This window comes from Populus nigra, chromosome 9, assembly GCF_951802175.1.
Source record: "Populus nigra chromosome 9, ddPopNigr1.1, whole genome shotgun sequence".
NCBI classification, from domain to species: Eukaryota; Viridiplantae; Streptophyta; class Magnoliopsida; order Malpighiales; family Salicaceae; genus Populus; species Populus nigra.
In genome coordinates this window covers 7,579,164-7,597,625 of record NC_084860.1, presented here as the reverse complement: position 1 = coordinate 7,597,625, position 18,462 = coordinate 7,579,164, and positions in this window count along the sequence as shown.

The window sequence follows — 18,462 nt, the reverse complement described above, 5'->3', positions numbered from 1 at the left end:
TAAGATGGCTGAAGGAAAAGACTACCTTTGTTACCTCATGTGGAACTTTCTGTTATATGGTAATGCCATTTGGTTTGAAAAATGCTAGAGCCACATATTAGTGAGTGATGGTAACACTCTTTCATGATATGATGCATAAAGAGATTGAAGTATACATCGATGATATGATAGCCAAAACCCAAATGGAAGAGGATCATGTGCAAACTTTGAGGAAGCTCTTTAAAAGATTAAAGAAGTATTAGTTAAAGTTGAATCCAACAAAATACATGTTCAAGGTTAAATCTAGGAAGTTATTAGGATTTATGGTAAGTAATAGAGAAATCGAGGTAGACCTAGATAGAGTCAAAGCCATCTAATAAGCACCAAAGAAGTAAGGGATGTTTTAGGGAGAATGAATTACATAGCTCCTTTTATCTCCTGGATGACAACTACATGCGAACTGATCTTTAGGTTATTGAGGAAGAATAACTGTGGAATTTAAAATGAAGATTGTCAAGAGGCTTTTGATAAGATTAAGCTATATCTTATGAACCCACCTTTGCTAGTACCACCAATTCCTAGGAAACCCTTAATACTATACTTGAAAAGTCAATGAAGTAGCCATGGGTGGTGTGCTAGGATAGCATGACGATATGGAGAGAAAAAAAAGCAAGCCATTTATTAAATCAATAAGAAGTTCATTGATTACAAAGCACATTATATGATTGAGAAGTTATGATATGGAGTGCTACGAGATTGTGCTAGTATATGTTGTACTGCACCACATGGCTCATCTTCAAAATAGATCCCTTGAAGTATATATTTAAGAAACTGAATCTGTCAAGTTAGATTGCAAAATGCAAGTTTTGTTGTCCAAGTACGACATTTGCTATGTCTAGAAAATCTATAAAATAAAGCGTCATTGTTGATCATTTGGCTGACAATGCCATTTAAGAATATGAACCTTTAAGCTTCGAGTTCCTAGATGAAGATGTCTTGACACTTGAAACGGAAAAACAAAATGATTAGTGAACGATGTGCTTTGATGGAGTTGTGAACGTATGTGGTAATGGAGAAAAAGCTATCATAATTTCTTCTAATGATAGACAAATATCATATCTCAATCATACTATAATTTGGTTACATTAATAATATAGTTGAGTATGAAGCATGCATTTATGGCCTAGAGGCAACTGCATAAATGAAAATAAAGAAGTTAAATGTATATGGAGACTCAATGCTGATAATCTGCCAAGTAAAAGAAAAATGAAAAACAAAAGATGAAAATTTGAAGCATATTAGGAATACCTTTCCAAACTAATAGAGGACTTTGATTTAATAGAATTTACACATTTAGGAAGGGACATAAACCAAATTTGTTGATGATCTAGCAACTTTGGCCTTCATAGCTTAGATTGATTATGGGGATCAAGACCAACCAATATGCATTCAAAATTCCCCTATTTATTGTTGCTCAGTAGAGGAAGAAACAAACGAGAAGCCTTGGTACTATGACATCAAGAAATTTATCTAGTATTAAGAATATTTCAATGAGGCATCCAAGTTAGACCAAAAGACATTGTGAAGAATAACCATGGATTGCTACCTAGATAAAGATGTTTTATATAAGAGTTCATTTGACGAGACTCTTCTGAGATGTATGAATGAAGAAGAAGCAAGGAAAACATTAAATGAAATACATGAAGGAATTCGTGATACAAACACAAATGAATATAAGATGATAAAACAAATCGAAAGGGATGGGTAATGCAACTATTATCGTGCTTGAAAGTATGGTTCAAGAAAAATCTTCTAACTCTATACGTGGAGAAGCTAGTGGTTGTTTGATTGTGATGAGATCTTTTGAATTTTTATTTATCTTATATTTATGCATAAAATAATAGGGATTATTGGTTTACTTTGTTGAGCTTCGTATAAAAAATATCTTGACATCTTAAATGCAACGGATCTTATCTTAACTACTAAAGCATTGCTTCGAATTTTGAGAGATGTTGCCTTTAATCTTCTCCTTGTACATGATCAATCTATTTACACAGAATATGAGAATTGACATGCCATATATGAATGCTTCGTTAAAAAAGGTTATAGATTGTCCATGTTAGCAACAAGGATGGTGATAGTTTACCAATACTATCATTATGATATATTTAACTCAGCAATAGATTTTTGGTTAGAAGAGTTAAATTCTAGATTCAATGATGGGATAATGAAACTCCTTGTATTTAGCTTTACTTAAGAATCTAAGAACAACTTTAAATCATTTAAAGTTGATGTTATTTGCAAGCTTGCTAAGAAATTTTATTCTGAAGATCTCAATGAACAAGAGATGCACTATCTTAGATCTCAACTAAAGCATTATCAGATTAATGTGATTTATTATAAGAGCTTTGAAAATATATCTACCATTTCTATATTATATCAAAGATTAGTTGAAACAAATAAATCACAACATTATTATTTGATTGACATGTTGATTTGTCTTGTTTTGACTTTATTTGTTTCCACTACCTCCACAGAGCGAGCATGTTAAACTATGAATCATGTTAAATTATGCTTCACAATAAAATAAAAGTGAGTTCTTAGCATATTTTATGATGATTTACATTGAACAAAAGCTTGCTGAAAATATCAATTTAGATTCAGTTATAGATGAATTCTATTACATAAAACATTGAAGGGTGCAACTTTAATAATGTAGTTTATTTTTACCTTTGCTTCAGTTTTATGTACTTTGAATTTTATTTTTTTTATATTTTGTGTTATATATTTGGATTAAAACTTTATTATTAACATTATAAATTTATGTATATAAGTTAATGATTGATCTTGGAAATTTTTTATGTATTTTCTTAGTTGTCGAGGGCTGAAAAAATTCCTAACTTCACCCTTGCTTTATATGCCATTATGTTTTTTTTTTCCTTATCAATCAAGCAAATCCAAAAACATATGAAAGTTTACTAATTATGAAGAGTATATAAGATGTCAAAAAACAAGTCATACATGAATGCCAGTAACACTAGAAAAACATGAAAATATGCTTGATCGTAAAAGAAAACAACAATAAAAATAAAAAATATGAAGGATACAATTAAAGGGTACCTTTTGGTATAATGATTAAGAGTTTCAAGAAAATTCGCTTTTGAGCATGAAAGTTGACCAAAAATCATGAATATATACGAACAAATTAGGAAATTAGTATAAAAATTAAAAAGAAAAGACGAATTAACACAGTTGCAAAACATTTGGCGAAATAGCACACTTTTAAATGTTGCGGTTTAGAAATGCAACATATAATTGATGTTGCATTTTTAAACAGTGACATTAATTAAATGTCATGGTTCTGAGTTGCGACATTAATTAAATTTTAGTAACCATCCCGACCATTCCATGAAAATTTTAGCAACAATTTTTCCTACATCTAAATCTAACAAAAAATGGTTCTTATGATATTTATTATTTAGTTTTTTAATCTTATATTCAATTTAGTTAATTATTTTAGAGAGTAAAAAATTTTCCAATTTTAAAAAAATTTGGGTAAAGTTTTCCCTATATAGGAACTATACCCAAAATTTTGTCATAATTCGAAGAAAATAATTCAACAACTTATCAACATTCAATGCAATGCTTAATTCATCATAATTATACTGTATTCATGCTCTATTACATGAAATCATCAAGAATAGTTGATAATATTATTAGTTGATTCCAATAATTCATACAAAATCTCTAATCAGAAACTTAACTAGAATTAAATGCAACTTATAATCAATTGAAATAATTAATTTATGATTCATTTAACTTAAAAATATTCAACCATATCAAATCTGTTAAACAATCTAAAATAAACAAAGAAAAATACAAAAATAAAAGAGGATGAGGCTAGAGTTTCATTGATATTGCATGATCACTTCATTCTGAAGAAAATTATGTTAATCTAAAATAAGGAGATTATATATAGGCTAAAATAAAAATATTATTCTATCCTTAATAAATAAAACAAAATAAACTATATTTCTTAACATCTCCTCTCAAACTCACGATGCAGCAACTACAAACATCAAGGGTTTGCCAACTAAAAAATGAAAACAGGAAATAGAATGCGACTTGGTAAAGAAATCTGCAATTTGTAAAGAAGAAGAAATAAAAAGCAAAGTAACGGTGCATGTTTGAGATGATGACGAGTAAGATGACAATCAATTTCAATGTGCTTAGTTTGTTCATGAAAAATCGAGTTGTGAGCAATTTGAATAGAACTCTGGTTGTCACAATATATAAGAGCAGGATGAGAAAGAGAGACTCCCATAACTGCATATAACCAACGTAACTAAACAATCTCTTTGGTAATATATGTCATAACACGATTCTGCTTCGATTGAAGATTGAGAAACAATAGATTGTTTCTTGTTTTTTCAATAAATAAGAGACTCACCTAAAAAGATACAGAAACTAGTAACAAACTTGTGATCTGTGGGATCATTGTCATGATTAGCATCAAAGTATGCATGTAGCTTTAAAGAAGAGGTGGATGACAGTAAAAGACTCTAAAAGACTATACCTTAAAGATATCGTAAAATATGAAGAACAACTGCCTAATGAACAGTCATTGCACCATTAAACAGTTTTACCGACAGAATAATTCCGTTGGTGTAAAACACACAATTAGTTAGTAAATTTTTTTTTTGACGGTCTTACCAATGGAATATGTTTGTCAGAATATTGATCGTCAGTAATTCCCATTTCCATCGATAAGTCTGTTGGAAAAAAAACCAACAGTCTTACAGACCGGGAAAGCGCGCAAAAAAATAATTCCGTATGTATTTCCAATAGTAAATCATCGACGACTAGTTCGTCGGTGATGGTGGCATGGGCCATAAATATTTCAAAACTCTTTGTAAATGTCAATGGTAAATCACTGACGGACTGGCCGTCGGTGATTGTAGCATGGGCCGTAAATTTTTTTCAACTCTCTGTCTAATACCAACGGACCGATTCTGTCTGGAAGACCGTCGGTATTTATTAAAAATATTTTTTAAAAAATAATTTATTCTAAATAATTTTTTTTCAAATATTATATGAATTAATAGTAAAAAAAAATTTAATTAACCAAATAAAATTGTATTAAACATTAAAAATAAAAAAAATAACGTTAAATAATATTCATCAAAATATTCATTACAAATTTAATTTGTTTCAAAAACAAAATTAATCTAGAATAACAACGGAGCTAGAGGAGGAGAAGGAGGTTGGTTGTTCCCAAGACTGTACAGCCAAAAAGGAGCTTGACACGACCAAAAGATTGATGTCTTCTCCCAAGTGTATGAGTGTTGAAGTAATAAATAACCCGGCAAGACTGGGGTCGAATCACATGGAGGTTAACTATATAATAATAATAATAATAATAATAACAACAACAACAACAACAACAACAAGTTAAAGAGGACTTTGAGATGTAAGATTAATGTGAGGATTAAATAATGATAAAAACAAATGTCAAGGTCAGAGGATCCACTAATGGTATTTCAAACAAGTATAGTATAAACTCTTTTTATTACTCAACTTGAAACCACACACAAAGGAGGTTCTAATCAGATGATTTGTCATTAATAGCTCATTATAAATTGTTAACATGATCATATTAATTATCTTATTTAAGTAACACCAAACTTTTAAATATTATCAGAAATTCATGATGCTAACTTATGTTAACAACAAATCAAGTTCTTTTTATAGCACATGTGTAGGTTATACCATATGGTTGGCCTATGAAAGTGCCAAACATTTATTGTACCAAGTGTTATACAGCATAAATCTAGATTAACCATTTAACAAGCAAAGTATGAAGAATTAATAAGATAAAAATGATAAGTCATGTTAATAGCAAGTTGTTTAGGATATAAGCATTGAAGTCCATATTGAGTTTATATTATACTTGTTTTTACACCATTAGTGTAACATTTTTACCTTGACATAATAAACTTAGCTAAACATAAATAAACAAGATAAGAACATAAATAAGATACAAATTAACTAATTAAAGGAAAGGAAATGAAAAGCATAAATAAGATATTAATGAAAGCAAAACTTAAGCATTACAAAAATATAAAGAGAGAGAGCAAGAGTAAGATCTTGAACTGAACAACCAAGATGCCTAAATACATAGCAAATGCCTCCTTTTATAAGCCAAAATTTGGAACTATTGATTTGATGACTAATTGTTGAGTGGATGACCACATCTTGAATTGGTGACAATCCTTATCTTCTTGTCTGAACAAAACGTCATTACTAACATTAGAATTTGAACAGATTGTCCCCATGCAAGTTCTAGGAAATTGTCTCAGCTTTCCAACAAAAAAAAAAGAATCAGTGCATTTGGACTTCTATAACGTGAGATATGGGCTGAACACTGAACAGTGTCTGGGCTGCAGGACAGATTCTGACTTCTCTGTTGTTGCTAAGATTTGGATTTTTAAACAGCAGAATTGAGTCTTTCACTCATGAATGTTTTAGGCCTATGTCTTAGCTTTCTAGCCATATAAACCAAATTGAAATTCAAGATCTACAGCTTCAAATATGACATAATGACTTAACAGTGTTCTAGTTTGGACTGAACCAACATCTCTTTTCTAAGCTTAACCCTCTCTTTGTCTTCTCAATTTCAGTAGTTAAACTTATCAATCAATCCTTTGATTTATGTGATAGGCCTACATTTTATGATGAACATTTACCATAAATTAAAGGTATCTTATAGTATCAGACTTGTTATTATAAAACATGCTTTAGTTAAGGAGTTATTGATGCTTTAAGTGCAAAATGATGATATAAAATCTTGATAAAAATACACTTTTAAGTACTAATCAGAGCTGCACATGTATTATCACCCATCCTTGATCTAATGTCCATGACCATTTGATGGAGCTGATCATAATCCATCAAGAGTCATTCATATTGTTGTTTCAAGACTATGAACTCCTCAAACTAGTACTTGATACCGATGGAGAGCTCCTAATGGTTGAGACACTACGGGTCAACCGCAAGTTTTCAACCATAGTGTTGAAGAGCCCGTAGACATGATTTTTATCGGGTCCACCAGACGATCCAACCTCCATCCACAAATCCGGATGGGTCAAAGGATCGTCCCCATATCTTTCCCTCAACCGGTTATTATAGGTCTCCTAATTTTTTTTTTTAAATCATCATATTAGAGTCAAGAAAATAATAACTTACAAAATAAAATGATTGAACGAACATACCACGAAGTGTTGAGCATGGTTGTCCACGAATTGATGCACCCCCTTTTGGCGGTCTTGATTCCACACGTGTGTCTCTATAAACAGCTCCATTGGGCTCGGCTCACGTTCAAGAGACGTAACCTATAAGGAAAAAAAAGTTGCAAGTTAAATATATTTATAAGCAACAACAAATTAATTAATGATATATTTCATTTAAATAAATCTTACCATCCACTTCGCATGTGCACTGAATGGAATGGAGTTGTCAGTATGTGTGATCACTGAACCATGAATTTGTCGGTTCTGGTTGTTGGCACCAGACTGTAGCGTCGTGCAAACATACCATCGGGAAAACACAGACTCTTAAGCCATTTGTAGATTAGTAGTTGTGCGTTTTTCTCTAACATGAAGCTTTCTCTTGATTTTGCAATCCGTGACCCATCACAAACCAACTCTATATTTTTATGGTTACAGAACAACGCTAAATCCAATCTAGCCCTGATGTTGTCCTTTGTCTTCCCCTTCACATCCATGACGGTGTTGAAAATGTTCTCAAACATGTTTTTTTTAATGTGCATGATGTCAAGGTTATGGCGGAGAAGATTGGTCTTCCAATAAGGAAGCTCTCAAAAGATACTTCGCTTTACCCATTTATAGGTCAAACCAAAATCAGAAAACTTCTGCTTACCTGATTGGAGACCAAACACAATGTCACCGTACTCTAATACAACATCATGCAATTCTTCACTAGAAAGACGCGAGGGTGCAACATCATTTTCAACTTTGCTAACAAAGAAATTCTTTTTGTTCTTTCTGTACCTGTGATTGGTGGCAAGAAATGATGGTAACAGTAAAAAAAAAAGAGTTTTACCCCTATTTGTTTGGGTGAATGCCTTATTGTTTTCCATATAGTATGGACATGCTAATTTTCCATGTGTGCTCCAACCAGAAACCATTCCATAAGCTGGGAAATCATTGACAGTCCACATCAAAGCTGCTCTCATAAAAAAAATTCTATTTCCTCGAGATATCATAAGTCAAAGCTCCAGAGGACCACAACTGCATCAACTCATCAATCAATGGTCGAAGATAAATATCTATATTCCGTCCCGGACTGCTCGAACCTGATATGACCATAGATAAAAACATGAACTCCGACCTCATACACATCCCCGATGGCAAGTTATAAACCGTCAATATGACCGGTCAAAAAGAATAAGGAGCAGCAAATGACCCAAATAGGTTGAATCTGTTTGTACACAACCTAAGATGCATGTTTCTTGATTCATCTGAAAAGTGAGGATGCACACTGTTGAAGTGTTTCTATGCTTTGTCGTTAGAAGGATGCACCATTACTCCATCAACTGCATGTTGTGATTGGTGCCATGTCTTGTGCTCAACAGTTCTTGGTGACATGAATAATATCTGCAATCTAGGTGTGATTGGGAAGTATCTAAGTTTTTTATATGCCACGAGAGTCTTTTCCCTGCTAGTTCTGGGTTTGTAACGGGAATGCCCACATGTTATGCACTCGGTCGGCTCAACATTTTCAAGGTAGTATAACATGCAGAAGTTAGGGAACATGTCAATTTTCTGGTATCCTAAACCGAGTGGTTTCATCATAGACTTTGCAATATAGAACTTCTCTTTCAGCATGTTCCCTTCAAGTAAAATGTTTCTCACCCATTTGATAATTTTGTCATAACCGACCTCACTCAACCCGTGATCTGACTTGATGGTGAACACCTGTGCTACGAGCGATAATTTATTGTGGTTCGTGCAGCCATCCCATAATGGTTTGTCAAAATCTTTCAACATATTAAAAAACCTTGTTGCATCTGTATTAGGTTCTTCTTCTACGATTGGACATTGACTGACATTACCTTCATTCATTCTCATTGCATCCATAACCATATTCCTGTAAGAATTACTATTGTCATTTACAACTTCATGCACATTGCTAGCACTAGAAGTTGACCCAACCACCTTTTCTACCATGCTCTCATTAGGAATAAATAGTTCTTCGTATGAATACCAACACAGGTAATCCTCCATGAACTTTTTGGTTAGAAGATGCATCATAACAACATCTTGATGCATACATTTTTTATTTTTAAACTTCCTACATGGACACCAAATACCGCCATCAGTAAAATTCTTCAAAATAGATGTTGCAAAATTAATAAAACCCTGAACCCCGTTACAATAATCCATCCTCCGCAATTATTGGGGTGAGTCCTGATACATCCATGAACGATCATCCATGACTTCTATCGAACCTCTATAAAATTAAAATTATGATGACAACATGTATTAATTAACTATGTTACATAAATAAATTTGCAAAAATATTGGTTTGCCCCGTCATTATCCAACAAACTAAAAAACACTTATGTTAAATATTCATTATCAATTATCAATTATCAACGTCCATACAAATTTATACATATATAAATTTACAGAAATCACAACTCCGTAATAGAATTGATAAAAATTAAAACGGACCCGTTAAATAATATATTATTTATTTCATCACAACACATCTAATTTGGTGTAATTCAAACAAAGCTTCAATAATTTATAGACAAATACAATTTGACAAAATCTAAGACAAACTATAACAACTATAAAATTATACATTCATACTACAAGTTTCTTTAACAAATAATAATCAAACAAGTACATAAGTTAAGAAAATACATATACTAAAAAAAACAATAAAAAAACAAATTGACATTTAAATGTTAAAACTAAAAAGGATAGATTTACTTACAAAAAATGATAAAATCCTCAATAAATTGCTCAGAGAATGAATATTATGACCACGCACAAAAGTATAAGAAACTTGAGTGCTTGTGTTGAGAAGAGGGTGAGAGTTGGGATGGGTGGTTAGTTGCTGTTTGGGAAGGGAGAGTTGAGATGGGGAAGAAGAAGGAGAAATAGAGGGAGATAGAGTCGGCAAAGTGGGTATATTTGGCTTTTACCGATAGAATCACCGACGGACATGTCCCGTCGGTTAGTCCTCCTGTGAATGTGTCACGTCACTGTACAAAGATCCCGGTTTGAATTCCTTAGTTATTTTGTTGGTAAAATCATCTGAAAAAAATCCACATCATCACACTATTGCAACTTTTCAAAAATCTATATATTCTATCAGCAATACGATCGGTATATACCGATGGAATTATTCTATCGATATATACCGACCGTATTGCTGACAGATTCTATTCTGTCAGTAATTATTACCGACAACTAAGGTCTATCTGTACATACCGATAAAATTAGAGACATAATTATGTTCATCAGTAAATATTACCGATAAAAAAATTCCGTCGATAATTCCGTTGGTGTTCGCTGATTTTCTGGTAGTTCGTAGTAGGAGAAGCAACAAACTAACTAACAACATGAACAACATATACAATATCTAGACGAGTAATAGTGAGATATACCAAGCTCCTAATAATAGTACAATATAAAATAGGATGTGACAAAAGTAAATTATCAAAAGAAGAATACATTGCGTTAACCTTAATGGGAGTATCTACAGTCTTATTATCAATAAGTCTAGCCCGCTCAAGATTATCTACAATATTTTTTGTCTGAGAAAGAAGGTAATCTCTGGGTGAGTAGGCTATCTCAATACTTAGAAAATATCATAGATAACCCAAATCCTTCATTTCAAACTATCTAGCTAACTTTGTCTTTAAAATTGAAATACCATCAATGTCATTACCAGTAATAATCATGTCATCAACATATAAAGACAAAATGATGCGACTTGCATCAGTACACTTAATAAAAAGAGTAGAATAGTTACTTCTAGAAACAAATCCAAGAGAAGTGATCACGATAGAAATCAAACTAAGCACGAGGTGCTTGTTGGAGACCATATAACATTTTCTTAAGCTTACAAACATACCCAAAGTCATATGTAACACTAGGAGAGGGCACCAAATAAACTTCTTTTTGAAGATCTCCATTCAAGAAGGCATTTTTAACATCAAATTAAGAGATATGTCACTGACGAACTGAAGTAACTAGAATAAAAGTATAAATAATAGTTATTTTTGCAATAAGGGCAAATGTCTCCTCATAATTCATATCATAATGTTAAGAGTATCCTTTTGCAACCAACCTAGCTTTGTATCACTCAATAGACCCATCAAAATTAGTCTTGATCTTATACACCTAATGACAACTAATAACACTCTTACCAAGAGTTAGAGGAACCAGATCCCAAGTATTTGTCTTTTGTAAAGTAGAAAGTTCCTCATTTATAGCTTGTTGCCAAAGAGGATCAAGAGTTATTTTTTTTTATAGGAAGAGGGCTCAAAGAGACAATGAATAGAAGCTAAAAATGAAGTAAATGATAAATAATAATAAGAATAAGCAAAATTCGGTAACTTTATGGACTTATAGATGCATATGGATTGACGTAGAGGTGGATCCACAATCTTAGATGGAGCTTGAGGGACCTTAGAGGAGAATGAAGCTTCAAGTGTGCCGAAGAGTAAAGTATTAATACCTGTATAATGATAAGTACAAATTGGTTAAACATGAGGAGGGGTATTTGAGGTATTAGAAACCTGAGATGATAAACTATCATAATCCTTATAAAAATAATCTATATGAATAAGATTAGATCTAGTCAAATGATGAGTAGTGGATGGAATAGAAAAGAAAGAAATATGCTCAAGAATGACAACATGATGAGACACATTAAGTTTATGAGTTACTAGATCAAAACAACAATACCCCTTTTTACCTTCACCATAACCAAGAAAAACATAAATAGCAAATCAAGAGGACAACTTACTGCATTCTACACGAGGACAATGAACGAAACAAGTATAACCAAAAATACTAAAAGAGGAATAATCAAGGGCATACCTATACAACTTTTTAAAAAGAGAAAAACTTGAAATAAGAACATCTTCTTCCCAAAACTCACTAGGAATAGAAGCATACAACAAGAGAGAATGAACAGTTTCAACAATATGCCTATGTTTTCTTTCAATAACTCTATTTTGCGTAGGAGTATCTGTACATGAAATATGGTGAATGGTTCCATCTAAGGTTAGTAACTCATAAAATTTATTAAAGGTGTATTCCCCATCCAAATCGCACTTAAAAACATTTGATATAAGTATAATGTTGAGTTTTGACAAGAGCGCGAAAGGCTTTATAGATATTAAAGAATTCAAATGATGTTTTATTAAATAAACCCAATAGTAACAAGTATGATTATCAATAAAAAAATAATATCAAGACCCTCCTTTTATGACAATAGAAGAAGATCCCTATACATTAGAGTGAATCAAATTAAATGGGAAAGAAGAAATAAAAATACTTTGATTAAAAGGTAAAGTGAAAAATTTCACCAGTTTACATCCAATGTAATCAGAAATATCACAAGTTTTTAAATTCGAAAAGCTCTTATAGATGCTAAAAATCTCAAACGAGAAGACGAAACATGACCTAAACGAGAATGCTATAAATAAAACCTTGAAGAGGAAAGACTCAAATGAAAAGGAGACAAATCAACACTAGTAGTAACAATAGCAGTAGCAATCATAGCAGCTGCAACAATTGAAACTTTTAACTCATTCAAAATATAGAGTCCCTTCTCCATATAGTTTGTCCTAATCAACTTCTGAGATTGCATATCTTGTACACAATAAAAGAAAGAAGAAGAAAATGATTAAATAATTACCAGAATCATATAACTAACCAACAAAAGCAAGATTCAATTTGAGTCTTGGAATAAGATAAACATTAGGGAGAGACAAGGGAGGTGTGACAATAGAACCAACACCTGCTAAGGGCATGAGAGTGTTATCGGCAGTCATAACATAAATAAAGGGTATAGGGGACACAAAAGTAAAAGATAAAGAACCTAAAGACATATGATGTGAAGCACCAAAATCTAAGACCCATTCAGAATGTGACATCCTGAGGAACTATAAGGCAACATACCTACGAAATAAGAAGTGGACATCACTTGTGGTTGTAAGGAGAGAAACTTCAAAAATTCCTCAGCCAAAGTATTGGGATCAATGATAGAACCTAATGAAACTACTACTGTAGTATTGTGATGTGGTGGTTTATAACCCTAAGGTGGTCTATGAGCATTAGATTCTAACTAGTTGTTAGGCTTCCAAGCTTGATTCTATTATCTCAACTTGGGACACTAAGCCTTCTAATGACCTTTCTGCTTACAGAAATTGCACTCGTCAAAGGCAACCCTTGTATAAGGCTTATTCTGATGATTAGAGAATGACTTAGATGGTACTACTAGGACAAAGGATTAGAAGCATAAAACATTTCATTTTTAAAATAAGATTGAAGATGTATTTGTTCAGCCAATAACTCACTGACAATAGAGTCAACAGAGGGCAGTGGAGAATGATGAAAAATTGAACCTCTAAGTACTTCAAAATCATTGCAAAGTTTTGTTAAAAACTATACCAATCATTGCTGCTCTCCACGAGCAAAATAGGCACCACATGCCTTTAATTCTACCGATTTTGCAAAAACCAATTGATCCCAAAGATCTATCATAGTAGAATAAAACTCATGAATACTCATATTTTTCTAGTGAAGAGCTCGTATGTCATTCTCTAATTGATACTGTTTTGTAAAATTTGATTGTATGAATAACCTTTACAGATAATCCCAAACTTCCTTTGATATCTCATACTTCGCCAACTACATACCTATGGAATGCTTAACATAATTATTAATTCAAGTAATAATCTTTGCATTGTTTGCTTCTCAGACATCTATCAAAACAGCATAACCCTCATTAGTATTCCTAGGTATCACATAAGTTCTACTAACATTAACATATCCCCACATCTTTTTACCATTAAGGAAATTTCTCATTACATAACTCTTATACGAATAATTATTTCTATCCAACCTCACAATCACATACTAAATCAAGTGAACTCTTTCAGTAGCTATAATCAACAAACAAAGAAAACTAGAATGCAAGAGAAAAGAAAAAACAAAATACCAAATTGCAGAAACCAAATAAATATCTTCTCAAAGTTATATGATCACTCCAAAAAAATTACAGAAATAGAATACAAATATCAGATTGCAGAAACTGAACAAATATCACTTCAATACCAGTTGAATCCACAAAAACTGTGTTTGAGATTAAACCTCGTTCCATGAAACCATGCTCTGATACCATGTTATACAATTTAAAATAAACAAAGAGAAATACAAAAATAAGAGAGGAGAAGGCTAGGGTTTCATTGATATTGCATGATCACTTTATTATGAAGAAAATTATGTTAATCTAAATACAAAGAGATTATATAGGCTAAAATAAAAATATTATTCTACTCTTAATAAATAAAACAAAATAAATTACATTTCTTAACAAAATCAATCATAATTGATGATATTCATAACTAAATTATCATTAATTCAACAAACTCTAAATTCAACTTAAACAATTATTTCATTTCAACTAAACCAAACACAAATTTATAGCAATGTAGTATATTTACCTTACTTATAGAATAAAAAAAAGGTTCCGACAGTGATAGTAACAATGAATTTTAAAGAGAAAATGTGTTATGATGCTTGCAGACTATAATAAGTTTAAATTTTTTGATGTTTTAAGGGCATAAAAACAAGTGTTTTGGTGGGTTTTAAGAGAGATAGGGGTTGGGAATGTTGGTTTGGAGAGAGAGGGTTGTTGTATCCGTATGTGTTCTTCGATTCAATAAGAGATTTAAATATCACGATATGTCATATTTTAGAAGTGTAATATGTTAATTGTCACTGTTTTGAAGCGCAATAATTATCTCGTCATCCTTGAGAATAAAAATAATTAAATATGTCGTGTTTTTAAAGTGTAGTAATAAAGTAAAAATGCATTGAAGAACTAATTTTAAAAAATCAATATATACAGAATAAAGAAAAAAGAAGCAATGAGAACGGGAGGAATACGAGAAAATGGGAATTAGCAGCTTGTTGTACCATGGTTTGTTTGTATCCAAATCAGAGTAATGTCTCCCCAGGACACCCAATGACCAAAAACAATCTGTCAATGCTTGCTAGATCAAGGAAAGAGAAGCAAACTAAAGGCAAGGGCGTGTTCTCGCAATTCCATGCTCGATCACTTGCCGGTTAAAAAGAAGCCAACATTAAATATAATCCCTCCACAGCTAAGGCTTAAAATAATACTAATAATAGAAGTAATTAAAATAAACATAACCCACTTTGCAGTGCGGGTTTACACCCCCCTAAATTAGTGTTTATTAAGATGGAAAAAACTATATAATATGGCATGACCCGCTAATACCACTATAATATGAGAGGAAAAAGGTTTCAAGGGAGAAGTGGGAAGATGGGAAAAGGAAAAGTGGCCTTTTGTTGAGTATTTCTATGCAGAGAGAGGGAGGGAGAGAGAGTGACAGGGTCTGTGACACGCTCGAGAGAATAGGAAGCAGGGGCACGTGTCATGGTCCAAGCTAGAAAGAGAAGAGTGTTGTGTAATGCATCAATGCAGATGGCTGATTTCTCGGTGACCAGACCACAGCACGTGTCATGGTCTTTGTGAAGGAGGGAGTTAGTACCTAGATCGGCAAAAACCCATCATTTCTCCCTTCTCGTGCCTTGCATGCTATGTTACTAGCATTCTACTCTTTCTTTCTACTCTTGCTAGGGTCCCTTTTTTAATTTAATTTTATGATTATTAAAATAACAATTAGAAAAGAAATTAGTGATTTAGATTTTATAGTAAAAAATATATTTATTCAGTCAAGATTATATCTTCTTATTTGTACATTTCTTCAGTTATTTAACATAGCCACGATTTTTTTTTAATCAATGGTATGAGTTTTTCAATCCAAACAATTAAAACAAAAATTCAAATAAACTTAAATTATTTAAATTTAAAAAGTAACACATTATTTCAACCTAGAAAAAAAAATTATCTTGTTAATTTAATATGATTGTATGAAAATAAAAAACAAAATTAATAATTTGATTTCATATAAAATTATTAAAAAACAATTGTTAATATTTCTAAGAAAACATTTGATTTTAATCTAAAAACTATGCTTGGAATATTTTTTAATAATCTTATTTGAAAGAGTTATAAAAACAAATTAAGAACAAAAAAAAAATGTGAAAAGTGCTAAGTACACGTTGATATAAAAGGATAGGTAAACATAAAGAAAAAAGTCTAGCGTGTGCGAGTGAAGAAAACTAGGTTTGCAACCTTGATTTTTATTAAAAGGATGGTTGATATAGTGAAATGCTCTCTATAGTTTGATGAACATGTTATCTTTCTAGGCAAACAAACAATATGTATATATATAAATCCAGACTCATGGATATTTTAATTTAAAAAAGCCTAATATTTTATCTATTTTCATTTAGAAACACATAAAATACTCTATGAACCATAATAACTCTATTTATAAGGCCAAAGCGCACAAAAATAGGTCTAAAAACTTGTTATGATCTACTTTTCTAAAAAAATTAAATTTTCAAACCAACTCCATGTAACTCTTCTCTTTCTAAGAAACTCATTGCCATCAAGATTAATTTTTTGGTGGCCCATCAAAATTTATATGTAATCTTCTTTTTTCTAATAACTTTCTCTCTTATCTCTTAGGATTCATGGACTAAAACATGATGAAATAAAGTTTAGGATTGAATTATAAAAATATAAAAATATAGGAACTAAATTAGTAAAAATAAAAACTTTAAGCACCAAATTTGTTAAAATTATTATTACATTGTAGTGATGTCAACAATGTGTTTAGCATATGAGAACAATGAGTTCATCATACAAACTAGCAAAATATTTTAGTATTTCTTATAATTATAATGATATATAATTGTAAAAAATAGTTTAACTTGATAAATTTAAAATTTAAAGATTGATCCAGGCCAAATTGTTAGTTGAATTGACCATGATTGACCAAGTAAAACCCATTGGATCTAACAAGATTTTTAATACTCTAGTTGATTCGTTTAAACTCGATTCGAACTTGAATGGGTTAATTGTAAAAAAGTGTTTCTCTCCTTTAGATACCTAGGAACTTAAAAAAGTTCATTCAACTAAATTATACTATCTAAAAGTGAAGGAACTTGTATTTTTTAATTATAGATTATGATAATAAATTTAAACTTCTAAGTCTTTAAATTATTTTATTTTTTTGTAAGATCAATTAAAAATTATGTTGTAATTGAGGTTAAAAGTTGTGTTGAAACTGATATGCTAAATTACACATGTCATTGAGCTATCATATTGATTTGGTGATACACAAGTTGACCCGGTAATCTAGATTTTTTTTTAATATAAATCTCAGGAAAAGTATGAAAAATATGGTATAGTGATTGTTTACTTTTCTACTTAAAGGCATTTGTTTTGGATAAAATATATTTATCATTAATTTTTAAAATTTAATTAATTTGTGCAAAAAAAATTAACTTGTCAAATTTTGTAAAGTGTTCTATAAAGAGTAGTATACTGTAATATTATCCAGCAATTTTTGTTCCACTATCACTGCTATCACTTTTGTTTCACAACTATAACTATTGCTTGTTTACCCACCACCACCACCACCACAACCACCGCCACCAGCTTTGATATCACCACTACACAACCTGCACAACCATTACCAACACAATATTATTACCATAATTACTTTTGCCGTTCTATTATCACCATAGCACATCATTATTATTCTATTATCATTGTAGAATTAGAATTTTCTCAATATGTATCTTATGACATTGAAAATATTTTATATCTATAAAATATTTAACACAAAATAAACACCCTTTTTGTATTTCTTTTTCAATTTCAAATAATTTCTTTGTAAGAAAAAACATTTTTTTTATTTTATACCTTGGATCACACATCTCTTTTTCATGGTTTCTTTTTATTTTCTCATTTGTATGAATATTAATCTTTGTTTCATTTTCTTTGAATGAGTTTCCTTGTATCATTTTTAACTCAAAACAGAATTATAAATCTTCTTTTTATTTTACTTTATTAATCAATATTTGATATGCACGTGAGTGATAACATCCTACTTATAAAAGTATAGTAGTTTAGTGTACTTGTAAATAAACTCTCATACACATAAAAGAAACATGTATACAATATTTATGTGCCTTTTCAAATACAAACATCTCTATAACCAACTCAAAACCAATATAACCATTTTATACTCTAAGCAAAAGTAAAAAAAAA